General features: G+C 48.0%; 1 protein-coding gene across 1 annotated transcript in view; it reads right to left on the bottom strand.

Annotated features, from left to right (window-relative positions):
* LOC116951097 (forkhead box protein P2-like) overlaps window positions 1–13,849 on the bottom strand; it is a 272,184-nt gene extending 258,335 nt beyond the window's left edge. The window contains exon 1 of the mRNA XM_032969493.2: window positions 13,382–13,849. The gene's annotated coding sequence lies outside the window, so the exon portion shown is untranslated. The remainder of the gene's footprint in view (window positions 1–13,381) is intronic.
* Between the last annotated feature and the right edge of the window lie 3,242 nt (window positions 13,850–17,091).

Raw genomic sequence — 17,091 nt, 5'->3', positions numbered from 1 at the left:
CACGGTTAGTTGATTGACATGTCACCTTGCAGTGGGTTAAAGTGCTCCCACCTCTGCCAAGACATCTGGTCAGCGTCGTGAGTAGGCCTAAAGAGCCTTATAGAGGGGACTCTCTGAAGATCCCTCCAGCAAAGGTCCCTTTTGTAAACAGTGGCATGAGCAAGCAATTGCAGGGTAGCACCTCCTACCTTTTAATTATTTACATGTGCTACAGAAATAGCAGCGCAGCATTGTGTCCTGCGATGATAGCGGGAATTTGGGTGAAGCCGTTCCCACAGTTGGCCCAGAGCGAGCGATGTAAATCCCACATTCCCACATTGCCATGGCAGGAGCCATCCTCTCCATGCACAGACAACCGTCGATTTCTCACGAATTCCTCTTGATGCTGGAGGCACGGTAGACAGAGTTTTCCTCTGAACAAAATAAAAAATCTTCACCTTACAAATGCCAGTCAAGAGCTATAACCATCCAGCCAAATCATTGTGCGTGAATGTGCACATACACCGCTATTTTTTGTCTGAAAATACTAAATGAAAATCTGAAATAGACCCTAAAAATCCAAACATTCAACATCCGAAAATGTTTCATCCGAAACTCGTCCCGAACTAAAAGAAAGAGTATGTTGATCAAATAAAGAGCACTTCATATGCTTTTAAAGACTGCGTGGTCCCAATAAGAACGTGAAATCTATACCAGTGGCTCAGGACCACCCAGGATTAATTTGGAAACATATTTTTTTACATAACTTAAACGAGTCATTAGCATCTCGGAATAGGGAGTAATTTTTTTTGTTAGTTCATGACACCTTTTTTTAAACAAGGGAATGTGAGCAAGAGTATTAGCTTAATTAACTCGTAGCACCAACGGGAGCAACACCTATAGCGCAAACTTCAAAACAGGCGACAAAATTATCTAGCCCTGCACATGTTAGACGAACAACGCATTTAATGCAGCGTACAGGCAACGGAGTTGAACACCCAGCCGTGGCTTACTTCAGCGACGAGTGAGATCTGAACGCGGTTCCACCACCCATCACCTTCACCCCCCACCCTTACACTCCTGTAGAGCCCCGCTCCCGTCACCAACCAGCTCTGACCCTCATTAAAAAAGCTGTCAAACTATGACACCCATTCTGCAGTATGTATATTTCATATTAGACATCAAATCTATTTTTTGTCTTTATCTATATTCTGAGTGTGATGGGTGGCGGTGGTGCAACGGTTAGCACACTGCATTACGACCCCCCCCCGTTCGTTTAGTTTGATTCCTGATCACGGCAAACATCAGTGGCGAGTGATTTGCTAACCGGTTTTGGGATGCATCTTCACCAACCCAGGCTGACAATCAGTGTAAGTGCGGCCAAACACATCCACGACGACCCACGCGGAGGGGGGAACGCCTTCATACAGCCGCGGTTAGACAACGGGAATTTAACTACTTTTATTAATTGCAAATAATGCCCCACTGCTTCCTGTTGTGGTTATCGTGTGCATTAATGGGGGCAGTTTTATTTAATGCTCACCCCGACACTCCTTGAATTTGAACCCAGTGCTTAAAAGTCATCCCACTGCCTCCTAAGCACCGAGACACCCTTATTAATTTCTTATTGTCATAAATTATTTAAAAATGTTCTTGCATTTATGGTCAAGGGACATTGTAAGGGAGTCCTTAAAGAAAATGAGAGACTTAAACTGAAAATATCCACTTATCGGAGCTGTTAAGACATTATGGAATTCCTAAGTACAGCTATATGCTATGTTATCTACTCTAAAAGAACGATTATTCTTTATAAAGTACTTCCCTGATAATTAACACTGACATAAGAAGGCACGATAATTAAAAAATCATTTAAGTTAAAATATATCTGGCAATGGGTTATCTGCACAACTTAATAAGCCCACCCTTTACTCGACAATGCACCTATAATTTATGTCTTAACCAGCTTTCTCTTATATATATTTTTAAACGGTAATTGGTTTCATTGTAATAAAAAAATAACGTTTCTGAATAACATTCAATTTAAAACTGCATAAAAATCACGCTAACCAGCTCACTATTTTTCAATTATGGGGGAAGGTTAATTGTTGAAAGGAGTTATTTATTTTTCACTTTGTGGTTTTCAAAGAAATCCACAACTGCCCACACTAGTGGGTCCACCCTGGGACTCAGCGCCACACCACGTGAACTAAGCCTTTGGAAGAGGCCGCAGATAAAGTGTGGGCGGCGGTGGGTGGGTGGAGAGAGAAACATATCTAAATTAAACTAGTTGTATCTCACATTTACAGGTAATGCCCACTGAGCTATATAGTTATTTTCAGAAGCGACCTGGTTATCACAGATGACATATCAACGGAGTGGCTTATCATCGTGTGGACATTCATGGCAGCCAAATACTCGAAAGGCACGTTGATTCTAAATTGTGGATGGAGGCTTAAGACCGTTGGATCCCGGAGAAAAATCCACGTGACCACCATGGGGAGAGATGATGCACACTCGAAATGAAGGACGTGGGCAGGTGCTCCAAATCGAGGACAAACACATTTATTGTGATTAATCTGTAAGATGCAACAGCACGTGGTGTCACACACAGCAATCTTCACCGAGTCGCCATTAACCACGTGACTGGTGTACACGTCCGGTTAATCAATAACCCTGCCAGCCCCCCACAGGCCCAACTCAGTCATCACATGCTGGTGTACACACGTGCATTAATGTACTGCACTCCAACGCTGTCCTCTGGACAGTCCAGTCCCTTCACCTGATGAAGGCCACTTGTGTTGTGGCCGAAACGTCATGATTTTTTGTTATTCTATTTTTATCTACGTGATTTTACCGAATAGAACCAAAGAGTACATACGGACTTATTTTAAAAAAGTGGTCCATTCCTAATGTGCCACAGAGAGACACGCAAACTCCAAATATACAGGTGTCAGGGTTGGGATCGAACCCGCGAACTTCTGTATACCAGGCACCTCCGATTAGCACGTTTGGCTACGTGCAAAAGTAGTTCAACAAACACATTGCGTCACCCTCAAACGAGTACCTGATGTGGTGTGCAAACATCGCCACTGGGGAGGCAAAGGCGGTCGGGCATGATGCTGGCCACCCACCCCCTCGTGTACCGTTCCGGCCTTCATGAGGCGTTCGCTAACAGCACTTGCCCCAACAGTCTGTTTCAAGGCGATACGGGGGATCGCTGTCTTTGTATCTTTGTTTGGCATGCTGCGTATGTGCCCTGTAAGCGATTTAAAACTTGATTCAGCTTTTTCAAGAAGAAGAAAAAAAATCTCTCATACGGACTTCCATAAACACATTGGGGACAAGCGGATGTCGCTTCATTTCGCCTACTCGGGAGCAACGCAAAAAAAAATTAACCGCAGCGTGATTTAAAAACGAGTTACGGTAAGCGCATGCACGCGCCTTGCAGCTGCTGTCCTTATGGGCAGCAAACAGCGGTAAACAGAGGCGGATGCGTGAGAGCGTTCGCCCTTCCGCTCATAGCCGATGGATATTTACAAGCGTCGCCGCGTTGCAGTGCCAGACGCAAGCTCCTCTGCGTGTTGTGCGGTCACAGCTACCAATTATTTACCGTGGCTGCACTGCCGTTCGTTCTTTTGTGGTCGCGTGTACCCTCTCCGATGGGCGAATTTCAAAGAAGGCAAAGATCCCCCGCCCACTGCCCCCCGGATAGCTTGAAAATTGTTTTTTTGGACCAAGTGCTGTTCAGCGAGTCGCACCTATATGAAGGCCGCAGCGCACACGAGTGGGTGGGTGGCCAGCACCACGCCTGGCTGCGTTTTGCTTCCATCGTGGCAATAGTTACACATCACACCAGGTACTCATTTGAGGCGAATTCGACCTATGCACAATCACAACACAAAGATCCCCCATATAGACTTTCAGACTGTTGAGGCAAGTGCCGTGAGCGAGCACCTATGAAGGCCGGCACGACACACGAGTGGGTGGGTGGGTGGCCAGCACCACGCCCGGCCACCTTTTTTTTTCTCAAGTGGCCATCGTTACGGAGTTGCGCTCATTTGAGGCTGAGTCGACCTAAGAGCACCTTCCCACCCCGTCCAACTCAAGAGGCGAGTTTGCGACGAACGTTCTTGTGGCGATGCACCGCACGCAGGTGCTAGTTTATATTAAAAACAACAACGTGGAGATGGGTACAAAGCGTGGAATTGTGCATTCACTCGATACGTTGTTCCCATACCTGTCAACCCACACGGTTTCCTCGTGTTATTGACTTCTCCAAGACAGAGGTTCTCTGCAAGCCATCTGGCTACCATGAGAGATTCGTTCATGAGGCTATCCACATATACAAACACAGAGACAATTTAAACCGAGAAGATGGATTCTGGCTTAGCAATCAATGGAAGGATTTGATAAACCATTTCGGGTCTTAATTGATTGTTCACGTTTACGGTGGCTTTCTGAACGCATCCATTATTTTCGTCTCCCCCCTCCTCTTTTCCGAACATAGATGGACTCGTCCATCTGAATAACTGCCAAATCGCTCTCCGTGGTGCTAACGTTAAAAAACGCCACTTTTTTCAATTTTTCTTGCTGTGGCTTTCACACCTGATGATGATTGCTTGTGTTGCAGTCGAAACGTCGTGAGGATTTTATTCTTTCATATTTTTTATTATTTTATTGTTTCCCTTCTACGTGACTTTACCGAAAGAACCAAGAATATGAATCCCTGCAGTCACGAAAGCTTTAAATGAAAACAAAAGTCATTCTTGGTGAACACGTAATTTGACAATTTACCGCGGAAGAACCTGGAATTCCTGAATTTAAGTGCCTACGAGGATGAGAGATATGAGACATTTTGCCCCAGGCCAAGGGGAGTTGAAGCAACAGACGGTGACCTGTCAGACAGGTCGTCGCATCCACGCTGTATCCATGCGAACTCGGGAATCGCACGCGGCACAGGAAGGTGAAATGGCAAAAATAAAATCCAGCGAATATCACTTGTGACCAAATCTATCGCCGACTTAACCACCAACACGTTCCGCAAGCATCGGCGTATCGTTTTAAAAAAAAATCAACATATCCGTCAATAAAACACTGTCGCCTTAAAGGGAAACATATAATAGTTGACGGTTTGGGCAATGGCCCTTATTCATGACATTTTTCAGAAAGCATTTTAGTTCATTGTCCTTCCCCGCACCTCTGATGCAGTCATCATCTCCTATTATCCACTCCGTCTCTCTAGGCTCTCTGTGTATGTGCTATTACCCAACGTTGCCTGTTTTATATACTGTATATATATTATTTTTTTCCCCATGATTAAGGCCACAGTGTTATTGATGATTTTGATAATTTGTTGTTGGTGTTGTTTATTGTGCTTGTGCAACACTGCCAACGTATGCAGCGTGACCAAATCATTTTTATGGTTTGTCAAATCGTTTCAGGGTTAATGTGCTTGTCCATTGCATCAAAGCAATAGAACGCATTTCGATAATATGTGTTCTCACCATACTCGATTCAAACAGAGTGTTCATAACTGTATCTATCAGCAATTACTTTGTTTCAATCATTTCATTTTTCAGTTTATATCCGAAAAACAAAAATAGCATATTACCATTAAGAGCGTTACATGTCCTGTACGACACGACAATGCTTGTATAACCAACATTATAGATAATTTGTCCACACACATTTACGTTTGTTCAATCGTTAGGTATGTGTTAAATGTAAAGACTGCTTTCAGGGTACATGACGGTAGTGAAATTCTTTAAACGTGGTACATGTCAATCACGAACGCCTGCAAGATTCAAAACCATTAACTACCACCCATTTTTACACCTTACATTCGCTTTTCGCGTCTGGCCTGCGTATTGTTGCGAATCTTTGCGTGCCATGGGCAGAAGTCGTGCATTTCGCAGTGTGCAAGCAAATGGCCCAAAACGCCTGCGCTGCGTGGCTGCTCTTGAAGGGGAGCACCGAGTTCCATTCCCGGTCACGGCCAACGTCAGTGATGATGTAGATGAGCCCGTCGAGTCAACGTTAGACGAGCATCTGTCGCTTGGCCATGTGCGGTAGATGTCTACACCCACACCCCACCCCCCGTCGTCTGCCGCGCCGGCCTTCGTAGGTGCTGCTCGCTAACAGCACTTTGCTCCAACGGTCTGCGTGGGCTATCTGGGGGATCTTTGTCTGTGTATCTGTGCATGTGTGCAACTCTATCGGCACAAAAAAACAAAAACCTCCCAGCATTGCACGTAATACCTTGCAGCGCTCTGCATAACAGTTTCCTGCAGAAATCTTCACATATGTATAAATATGCACACCTTTTATGTAAACGTGCGCCGTGCATATATCTCTCTCGCTCTGTCTCCCTGGTGATGAAATCAGACTTCAATCAAAATAACACACTTTTGCTGTTCCCTTTGTGAATTTGCTTTTAAATTGTGACCAAAGTCCCACATCCAAACAATGGTCTGGAAGAAAAGAAAATCACATTCACACACAAAAAAAAACAAGATACACACGCGAGTGATGAGACAACCCTTCAAAACGAAGGAGGGGAAAAAAGGAGAGAGAGAGAAAAATATATATATATGGACAGAAAATAGTGACAGCGTATTTTCATCGGCTAACAGCCAAAGCCTCTTTTGGAGTACAAAACAATGGAAAGTGAAGTGAGAGCAAATGGTAGGCTGACAGTAAAGTAATTTATTTCTTCTGCGAGCACCTCAGACACGCTGTGTCTGTATTTACCTGCAACTACCTCAAGGACTAGTCCTCTCGCAAGGTTATTCAAAGAGGATTCAATTTTATTTTGAAAGTTCATTTCCCTATAAAAAAAAACCCCAGCAGCCTCTGTTTCTTATTTATTTTTTTGACTCGTGTTGCTTCTCCTTTTTTTTAAGCTGGATACAAAAAAGCTTCGGGATTTTGTTTGTTTGTTTCATGCTCGAGCTTATTTTATCGCTGTTACATTTACATCATGTGCACATTGAAAGTGTATAGTTTTTGCTCACTAAACAAGATAATTATTATCAATGTATCCTCGTCTTAACGTCGGTGATTTAACAGTGGAACACCCCAAAGACCGTCTTCCGAAAACCAAAATGTTGCTTTAAAACAACGAAACAAAAATGCCAAGTTATCCTGCAACAGACGCAATAGGATCTTTTTTTTTTCTTCTTTATTTGACTCCAGTAAAGAAATGACGATGGCTTGAGAGTGGCCATTGTCAAGCAGTGGGATAGACTGATGAAAATGTCCAAAGGGGAACGGTCATTTAACTGTCATGATTATTGCGCGTTTGCTTTATGATGTGATAGAAATCATTCACACCCATCTACAATACGCAACGTGAATATTCAGAACTTACAAACAAAACACATTGCAGCACTCCGTGCACTGCAGCACTATTATGTGCGCCGCTTTTCTTCGGTAAGATAACTTCCCTTCACTTATGCCATCAGCATTTGAAAGGGCAGTGCTGACAGGTACAGCGCTTAACTATTATACTAAGAAGGAAAATAAAACTTGCCCAGATTGCACGAATGGGTGGCAATCTTGTGCGTATGACATTCTTTGTGATGGCAGTAACTTTCTGACCTGCCCCGACTGGACATTTTTGAAAAAAGAGCTTCATAGCTCATCGGATTTCTCCAGGATAAATAAAGATCCTGATTCTGACACGCAGTTTTGAAAATGTCTGCTCACCAACTCGTTGATTCACTCCAGTCACTCGCTCACAGGCGGTCGGCTGCCTCCTTATAATTATTCTATCGCTACTACTAAGGATTATTTTTCCCGTGAAACTCACCCATTGATTCCTCCTCCTCCCTTGCTGAAGACTCGGTCTGTATGTATGTTGAACTTCTTTTGTACTGTACGTAGCCAACCGGAGGGGCGGGAGAAGAACACCCTATACGCAAAAAGCAGTTCTAAAGAAATTCGTTTTCAATTTATAATGACTGTTTCATCTTTTCCAACACTGTGTTTACGCCACCACACTGCAGGTCAACTCACTCACCTACCCACTCATCACACTGCAGGTCAACTCACTCACCTACCCACTCATCACACTGCAGGTGAACTCAATCACCTACCCACTCACCACACTGCAGGTCAACTCACTCACCTACCCACTCACCACACTGAAGGTCAACTCACTCACCTACCCACTCACCACACTGCACGTCAACGCACTCACCTACCCACTCACCACACTGCAGGTCAACTCACTCACCTACCCACTCACCACACTGAAGGTCAACTCACTCACCTACCCACTCACCACACTAAAGGTCAACTCACTCACCTACCCAGTCACCACACTGCAGGTCAACTCACTCACCTACCCACTCACCACACTGCAGGTCAACTCACTCACTTACCCACTCACCACACTGAAGGTCAACTCACTCCTCTACCCACTCACCACACTGCAGGTCAACTCACTCCTCTACCCACTCACCACACTGCAGGTCAACTCACTCACCTACCAACTCACCACACTGTAGGTCAATTCACTCATCTACCCACTCACCACACTGCAGGTCAACTTACTCACCTACCCACTCACCACACTGAAGGTCAACTCACTCACCTACCCACTCACCACACTGTAGGTTAACTCACTCACCTACCCACTCACCACACTGCACGTCAACGCACTCACCTACCCACTCACAACACTGCAGGTCAACTCACTCACCTACCCACTCACCATACTGCAGCTCAACTCACTGCAGGTCAACTCACTCGCCTACCCACTCACCACACTGCAGATCTAATCACTCCTCTACCCACTCACCACACTGAAGGTCAACTCACTCCTCTACCCACTCACCACACTGCAGCTCAGCTCACTTACCTACCCACTCAACACACTGCAGGTCAACTCACTCACCCACCCAGTCACCACACTGCAGGTCAACTCACTCACCTACCCACTCACCACACTGAAGGTCAACTCACTCACCTACCCACTCACCACATTGAAGGTCAACTCACTCACCTACCCAGTCACCACACTGCAGGTCAACTCACTTACCTACCCACTCATCACACTGCAGGTCAACTCACTCACCTATCCACTGACCACACTGCAGGTCAACTCACTCACCGACCCACTCACCACACTGCAGGTCAACTCACTCACCGACCCACTCACCACACTGCAGGTCAACTCACTCACCTACCCACTCATCACACTGAAGGTCAACTCACTCACTTACCCACTCACCACACTGCAGGTCAACTCACTCACTTACCCACTCAGCACACTGAAGGTCAACTCACTCACTTACCCACTCACCACACTGCAGGTAAACTCACTCCACTACCCACTCACCACACTGCACGTCAACTCACCTACCCACTCACCACACTGCAGGTCAACTCACTCACTTACCCACTCACCACACTGCAGGTCAACTCACTCACTTACCCACTCACCACACTGCAGGTCAACTCACTCCTCTACCCACTCACCACACTGCAGGTCAACTCACTCACTTACCCACTCACCAGTCTGCAGGTCAACTCACTCCTCTACCCACTCACCACACTGCAGGTCAACTCACTCACTTACCCACTCACCACACTGCAGGTCAACTCACTCACCTACCCACTCACCACACTGCAGGTCAACTCACTCCTCTACCCACTCACCACACTGCAGGTCAACTCACTCACCTACCCACTCACCACACTGCAGGTCAACTCACTCCTCTACCCACTCACCACACTGCAGGTCAACTCACTCACCTACCCACTCACCATACTGCAGGTCAACTCACTCACTTACCCACTCACCACACTGCAGGTCAACTCACTCCTCTACCCACTCACCACACTGCAGGTCAACTCACTCACTTACCCACTCACCATACTGCAGGTCAACTCACTCCTCTACCCACTCACCACACTGCACGTCAACTCACTCACCTACCCACTCACCACACTGCAGGTCAACTCACTCACTTACCCACTCACCACACTGCAGGTCAACTCACTCCTCTACCCACTCACCACACTGCAGGTCAACTCACTCCTCTACCCACTCACCACACTGCAGGTCAACTCACTCCTCTACCCACTCACCACACTGCAGGTCAACTCACTCACTTACCCACTCACCATACTGCAGGTCAACTCACTCCTCTACCCACTCACCACACTGCAGGTCAACTCACTCCTCTACCCACTCACCACACTGCAGGTCAACTCACTCACTTACCCACTCACCATACTGCAGGTCAACTCACTCCTCTACCCACTCACCACACTGCAGGTCAACTCACTCCTCTACCCACTCACCACACTGCAGGTCAACTCACTCACCTACCCACTCACCACACTGCAGGTCAACTCACTCCTCTACCCACTCACCATACTGCAGGTCAACTCACTCACCTACCCACTCACCACACTGCAGGTCAACTCACTCACCTACCCACTCACCACACTGCAGGTCAACTCACTCCTCTACCCACTCACCATACTGCAGGTCAACTCACTCACCTACCCACTCACCACACTGCAGGTCAACTCACTCACTTACCCACTCACCACACTGCAGGTCAACTCACTCACCTACCCACTCACCATACTGCAGGTCAACTCACTCACCTACCCACTCACCACACTGCAGGTCAACTCACTCACCTACCCACTCACCACACTGCAGGTCAACTCACTCCTCTACCCACTCACCATACTGCAGGTCAACTCACTCACCTACCCACTCACCACACTGCAGGTCAACTCACTCACCTACCCACTCACCACACTGCAGGTCAACTCACTCCTCTACCCACTCACCATACTGCAGGTCAACTCACTCACCTACCCACTCACCACACTGCAGGTCAACTCACTCACTTACCCACTCACCACACTGCAGGTCAACTCACTCACCTACCCACTCACCATACTGCAGGTCAACTCACTCACCTACCCACTCACCACACTGCAGGTCAACTCACTCCTCTACCCACTCACCACACTGCACGTCAACTCACTCACCTACCCACTCACCACACTGCAGGTCAACTCACTCACCTACCCACTCACCACACTGCAAGTCAACTCACTCCTCTACCCACTCACCACACTGCAGGTCAACTCACTCACCTACCCACTCACCACACTGCAGGTCAACTCACTCCTCTACCCACTCACCACACTGCAGGTCAACTCACTCACCTACCCACTCACCATACTGCAGGTCAACTCACTCACCTACCCACTCACCACACTGCAGGTCAACTCACTCACCTACCCACTCACCACACTGCAGGTCAACTCACTCCTCTACCCACTCACCATACTGCAGGTCAACTCACTCACCTACCCACTCACCACACTGCAGGTCAACTCACTCACCTACCCACTCACCACACTGCAGGTCAACTCACTCCTCTACCCACTCACCATACTGCAGGTCAACTCACTCACCTACCCACTCACCACACTGCAGGTCAACTCACTCACTTACCCACTCACCACACTGCAGGTCAACTCACTCACCTACCCACTCACCATACTGCAGGTCAACTCACTCACCTACCCACTCACCACACTGCAGGTCAACTCACTCCTCTACCCACTCACCACACTGCACGTCAACTCACTCACCTACCCACTCACCACACTGCAGGTCAACTCACTCCTCTACCCACTCACCACACTGCAGGTCAACTCACTCCTCTACCCACTCACCACACTGCAGGTCAACTCACTCACCTACCCACTCACCACACTGCAGGTCAACTCACTCACCTACCCACTCACCACACTGCAGGTCAACTCACTCCTCTACCCACTCACCACACTGCAGGTCAACTCACTCACTTACCCACTCACCACACTGCAGGTCAACTCACTCCTCTACCCACTCACCACACTGCAGGTCAACTCACTCACTTACCCACTCACCACACTGCAGGTCAACTCACTCACCTACCCACTCACCACACTGCAGGTCAACTCACTCACTTACCCACTCACCACACTGCAGGCCACGACACTTCTCTTTCTGCTTATTTCCCCGGCTCGGCTCCACTTTTGTAACTCTCTCTCCCATCATCTACTTTCCCAACATTCTTATCACCTCGGCTCTATCGACACTTTAACAAGTGCTCTTTTGTTGCTGGCTGCTTGGCCTTTTGTGTGTGTGGGGGGTGGGGGGGGGCTTGTGCTCAGCAATACAACAGCAACAACATCTACATCAGCGTTCTTTAAACAAGTGTTTTTTTATATAAACGCCTTGGATATTCACAATATTTCGTTTCAGCGCAGGAACCTGTGGACGACCCGTGACGACGAGACGAGGGGTAATTTCGTAACGCGAGACCAAGGGAAAGAACGCGAATTACATCAGATCAACAAACTTTGTCTGGACAAGTGCCCTTCGCGAGCGCATCCATAAAGGCCGGCACAGCACACGAGGTGGTGTGGGTGGCCAGCACCACGCTCAGTGGCGATATTTACACACCGCATCAATATACTCATTCGAGGCTGACTCGACCTAGAGGAGGCCCATGACCGGTTCAGATAATTGCGTCGCTTTGTGTTGGCCGTAAGCGGGATCGTAAACTCGGGTCGCCGGGTTTCGTAGCGCAGCGCGCTCACCGCTGCACCACCGCTCCCCACGGACAAACTTTACGCACCTGCACAGGTGATAGGCCGCAAGTATTCACAACGCGCGTGCTCACATGTAAAACGTGTCTACGTAGTCCTGTCCATAAACGCAGGGGCCTTACGTATCCGTGCAACCCACGCGTTCACACAATAGGCAAGGGAGTGATTGTACACATAATACGCGTGCGTTCGTGCCTATGCACACACGTGCGTCCGCGTAATTTTTGTTTGTTTTACTTTATAGACACGCGTGACATGCGGCAATGCACAAACACACGCGCGGGTTACCGGATCGCGTACACGGTGCACACGCGTCGAGGACTCGCACAAAGGTAATGTCGTTCACGCGCATGCACGCCTCTTCGCACGCGTGGTACAGACGCCCGCGTTAACCCACGTGTAGTGCGAGGCATCGTAATGGGTTCCAGAGGCTACGCGTGCGACTTGATGCGTACACGCTCGCGCGCGCATACCGCATGCGCTCGTGAAAGCGGGCCGTAATATATAACGCAAAACGGCGGCCCTCGTGAGAATGGGTCACGAGGCGTTGTCCGACTCCACGCAAACTTTGCGCAACGTCAGTCGCACACGCGTGGTGTACACAATAACCCATCAGGTGCAAGTAGCATTCACTCGCGCGCGCACACACACACGCGCGTGCGTGTGTGTGTGTATGTAGAGTATCGCGTGTGACCATCACGCACACACACACACACACAAATACAGACACTCACACACAGACGCGAGCTGCTTTTCTCAAACTGACCTTGTAGTTGTTAATCGATGCCGTGGAGTCGCGGGGGCAGGCGTGCGCTTGGGAAGACGCGGCGATAGCGAACCCACCGCGCGTTCTGTTTAGCTCGCTTGGGCGAGGGGGTCCGGCCGAGCAACTAGCGACTTGCGTTCAGAAAGAAAGCCAAAGCAGTGCAACGTTCAACTCACGCGCACTCTTCCTTCGCACAGCACACACAGCACACGAGCAGCACACAGCCACGCAGTCTTGAGCGCCAGAACACACAGCATTACTGAAACGAGGCCAGCCAAGCCTCTCTCCCCTTCCGCGCAGAGTTCCACTTGAATCGCAACTGCTCCAAGAAGGAATGGGGGGGGGGAGAGACAAAAAGAATAAGGAAAGCGGGGAGGGGAGAGAGAGAGAGAGAGAAAAAAACAATATCTGTTGCCCTCTCAGAGGCAAGTTAAATCTGTCTCAATTCAGCCCCCCAAAAAAAAACGCCAAGTGGGCGTGTTGGTTACTCATCCAGACACTGTACCGTTTCTTTTTCTGGTGCCACGTGCGCGTGTTGTGTGTGAGTTAAAAAGAAAACACACACTGGGGAGACAAAGGCAGTCGGGTCCGGCGCGTCGTGGTGGTGGTGGCGTTTAGCCCACGCAAAGTCCCGTCTCTCGTGCCCTGCTGTCCTGTGGCGACACTCCCCCGTTCACAGCACACGGCCCCCCACCAACAACAACAACATTAACAAAATGTATTCATTCATTCATTCAAATATCGATGTATTTAGCCTATGCATTACAGATGACCGCTCTGCATTGAAAGCGCAAGGATGCAATGGTGCTTGCTCGACGTATGAGTGCAACCGTAAGGGACTAAAGGACAATCGTTGCTTCACTGGTTGCTTTGTTTACCAAGTGACAATACATTTTGGACTCCCCAGCCTCTTTGAAAAACACGCGTGTTTCGCGCGCGCGCGCACACACGCGGACATGCAGTCAACGTGCCCAGCTGCTAACACGATCAGCCCCAGCTCCATCTCTCTGCTAATTGCAGAGAAGGGCGATTGCCCGAAACGTCGTTTATTCTGTACACTGTACATTATGCATAGTTGCTTTGTGGGCCGGCGTTATTTACGACTCGAGTTGCTCTTTCATCAAGCGAGACCTGGCATCTGTGCGTCTGTGTGTAATAACCTACGCAAATCTGTTTCGGTGTAAATGTAAATATCGATCACCATCATGTACAATTACATACAAGAGAACAGTTAATTGAACAACACTAACCGTTCGGAGTTGAGCGTGCTCACAAGCCCCCCTTTGGGAGACAGCCACGTGTGAGATAATGTTATGATCACAAGACGCACGTGAACAGCCTTCTCTGTGTTTAAAGACAACGTTGGTGTGCGTCTTACAATCCGCTAGACATGAGTGTGTGTGGGGAGCGGCAGTGTGGCGAATCCGGGCGACCCGGGTTCGATTCCCGTTCACGGACAACACCAGTGACGATTATATGAACCGGTCTTGGGCCTCCCCTAAGTCGACTCAGCCTCCAATACGTATCTGGTGCGGTGTGTAAACATCGTCACTGGGGAGACAAAGGCGACGGGGCGTGGTGCTGGCCATCCACACCGTCGCGTGCCGTGCTGGCCTGCAGAGATGCTCGCTAACAGCACTTGCCCAAACAGTTTGTTGCAGGCTATACGGGGCGTCTTTGTAACCAGATTTATATCACTTTTTTTGATGCCGAGCACAGGTTTTGGTGACGCGTCTTACTTTTCCGGAGCGTCTTACAATCAGAAGACAGAAATTGTTCAAGAAAGCCCTTCCTGAGTCTCCAGACTCTACCTTGAATGAGGGCTTTATTTGGCTTCCAGCCGGGAGGAAAAGTCGAGACCCCAGAGAAACCCCACCCCGAATACCACGCAGTGACACTGACAACTGCCATCTCCTGGCCACAGCTCACCAACCTACAACACCTGGCAAGCCTCCTTGGTCACGCGCGCGGCCACGGACCCGCGGGGTTATTTCATCATCGGCTCATTTAAAATCTGTTTGAGATTTCACTCCGAGATGAAGATGCTTGCATTTGCATAACTTATATACTCCTACAACTTTTGAGCAGCCAAACGCCTATGAAGAAGTTATGATTTTTTTAATGTTTAATATATTATGTACGACTTAGCAGGCATAGTTTTAAAATATTTTCATATTGTAAGACTGCTTAGATAATGATCTGGAACAATGTCAATGCGTGTTTTTCAATAATAACGATGCGTTTATGAATTATAATAATTTACAGTCATGTAACATTCCATTGCACGCTGAAGACCTCCCCATGTTATGTTGGTTTTGGGGGTTGTTTAGCCATACTTCGCCCCGCTGGTCAATACCGGTTTGGTAAAGTGGAGGAGTCAGGAGGATGATTGGTTGGGGGGGGGGTGGGGGGGAGTGCAGCGGTGAGATAATATCATTCGCCACTGATGTCAGCCGTGGCCGGGAATCGAACTCTTGACACAGGGCTCGTAGTGCACTGCGCTCATAACTGTGGCACCGCTTCTCCCAATAAAAAAGGAAGCCGCCACGGTGGCGTAGACGTTAACTACTTCGCCAGGTATACACGAGGTCGGTGGGTTTGACGCCTGCTGTATATTTGGAGTTTGCGTATTTTTTTTTTCTCTCTCTCTCCCCATGGTCGCGTGGATTTTTCTCCGGGTCCTCCGGTTTTTCCATCCACATTTCGAAGCAACATCACGCGTTTCGAGTATTTTGGCTGCTGTAAATTTCCACGTGATAAGTAACTTCGTTGGGCTATCATTTGTGGCCAGGTCGCTTCTAAAAAAGAGCTACATAGCTCAGTGGGCCGTGCCTGGTAAAATGAAATTTAGAAAAGTTTATTTTTAATAAAACTGTTTTGCATTCAAACTCATTTGCTAAAATATGAACCCCATAATCGTATTTATTACAGGCAATAGCCGCTACAAACATGTTTGGTGACAACAGATCATCAACATACCTTCCATAAGCAATGGTGCTTCTGGAAGGTGATTGGTGCACTGCGTTATGGACCCGGCCACATGAGTTTAACTTCCGTACCAAGGCTAATATGAGCGGCAGCATCGGTCATGGGTCACGCTTTCACCAACCCTCTGAACGACACGCCGTGGGGAAACATTCATCCAGCAATGGAATGGCAAAGGTGGCTCTATACTGTAAGTAATAAAAAAAGTATATTGCCGTGTTCGCTTCATTATAACGCCCTCTCCCCCTATGTTTTAGAGCAAACGTTCGCGGGCCGCGTCTTATAATCCCGTAGATGTGTGTGTGTCAAGAATGCATTTCACTTAACAATTGACACCCCTGATCGCACGTTAGCTGGGTGCGTCTTATTGTTCGGGAGCGTCTTATAAACCGTGATTTATTAAAATATCTTGCTTGAATAATCGACGAACTGTGGTCGGCAGGAAGCAATAACTCGTAAGGGCCACTGTAACTGATACTCCACGATTAACAATAATGATGATCATGATGATTGGCCAATTAAGAGTGCTGACTGATGAATGGTTATTAAGCTGAAATGGATTAACGCCGCTTGGATGGCTCATGAAGCTCTTCGCACAGCAGATTTCGACAAAAGGACTGCCTTTGGAGATGTCAACGGGAGAATTTTAAGTGACAAACGCAAGTGGATCTCATTGTTAATAATATTTTACCAATAATTGCCGGTAAGAGGGGGTTTTCACTCGC

The sequence above is a fragment of the Petromyzon marinus genome, chromosome 42 (assembly GCF_048934315.1).
Source record: "Petromyzon marinus isolate PM22_M1 ecotype Great Lakes invasive population chromosome 42, UKy_Petmar_22M1.pri1.0, whole genome shotgun sequence".
In the NCBI taxonomy this organism is placed as follows: Eukaryota; Metazoa; Chordata; class Hyperoartia; order Petromyzontiformes; family Petromyzontidae; genus Petromyzon; species Petromyzon marinus.
The sequence above is the reverse complement of the archived record's forward strand: the minus strand, read 5'-3'. Positions and strand labels throughout refer to the sequence as shown.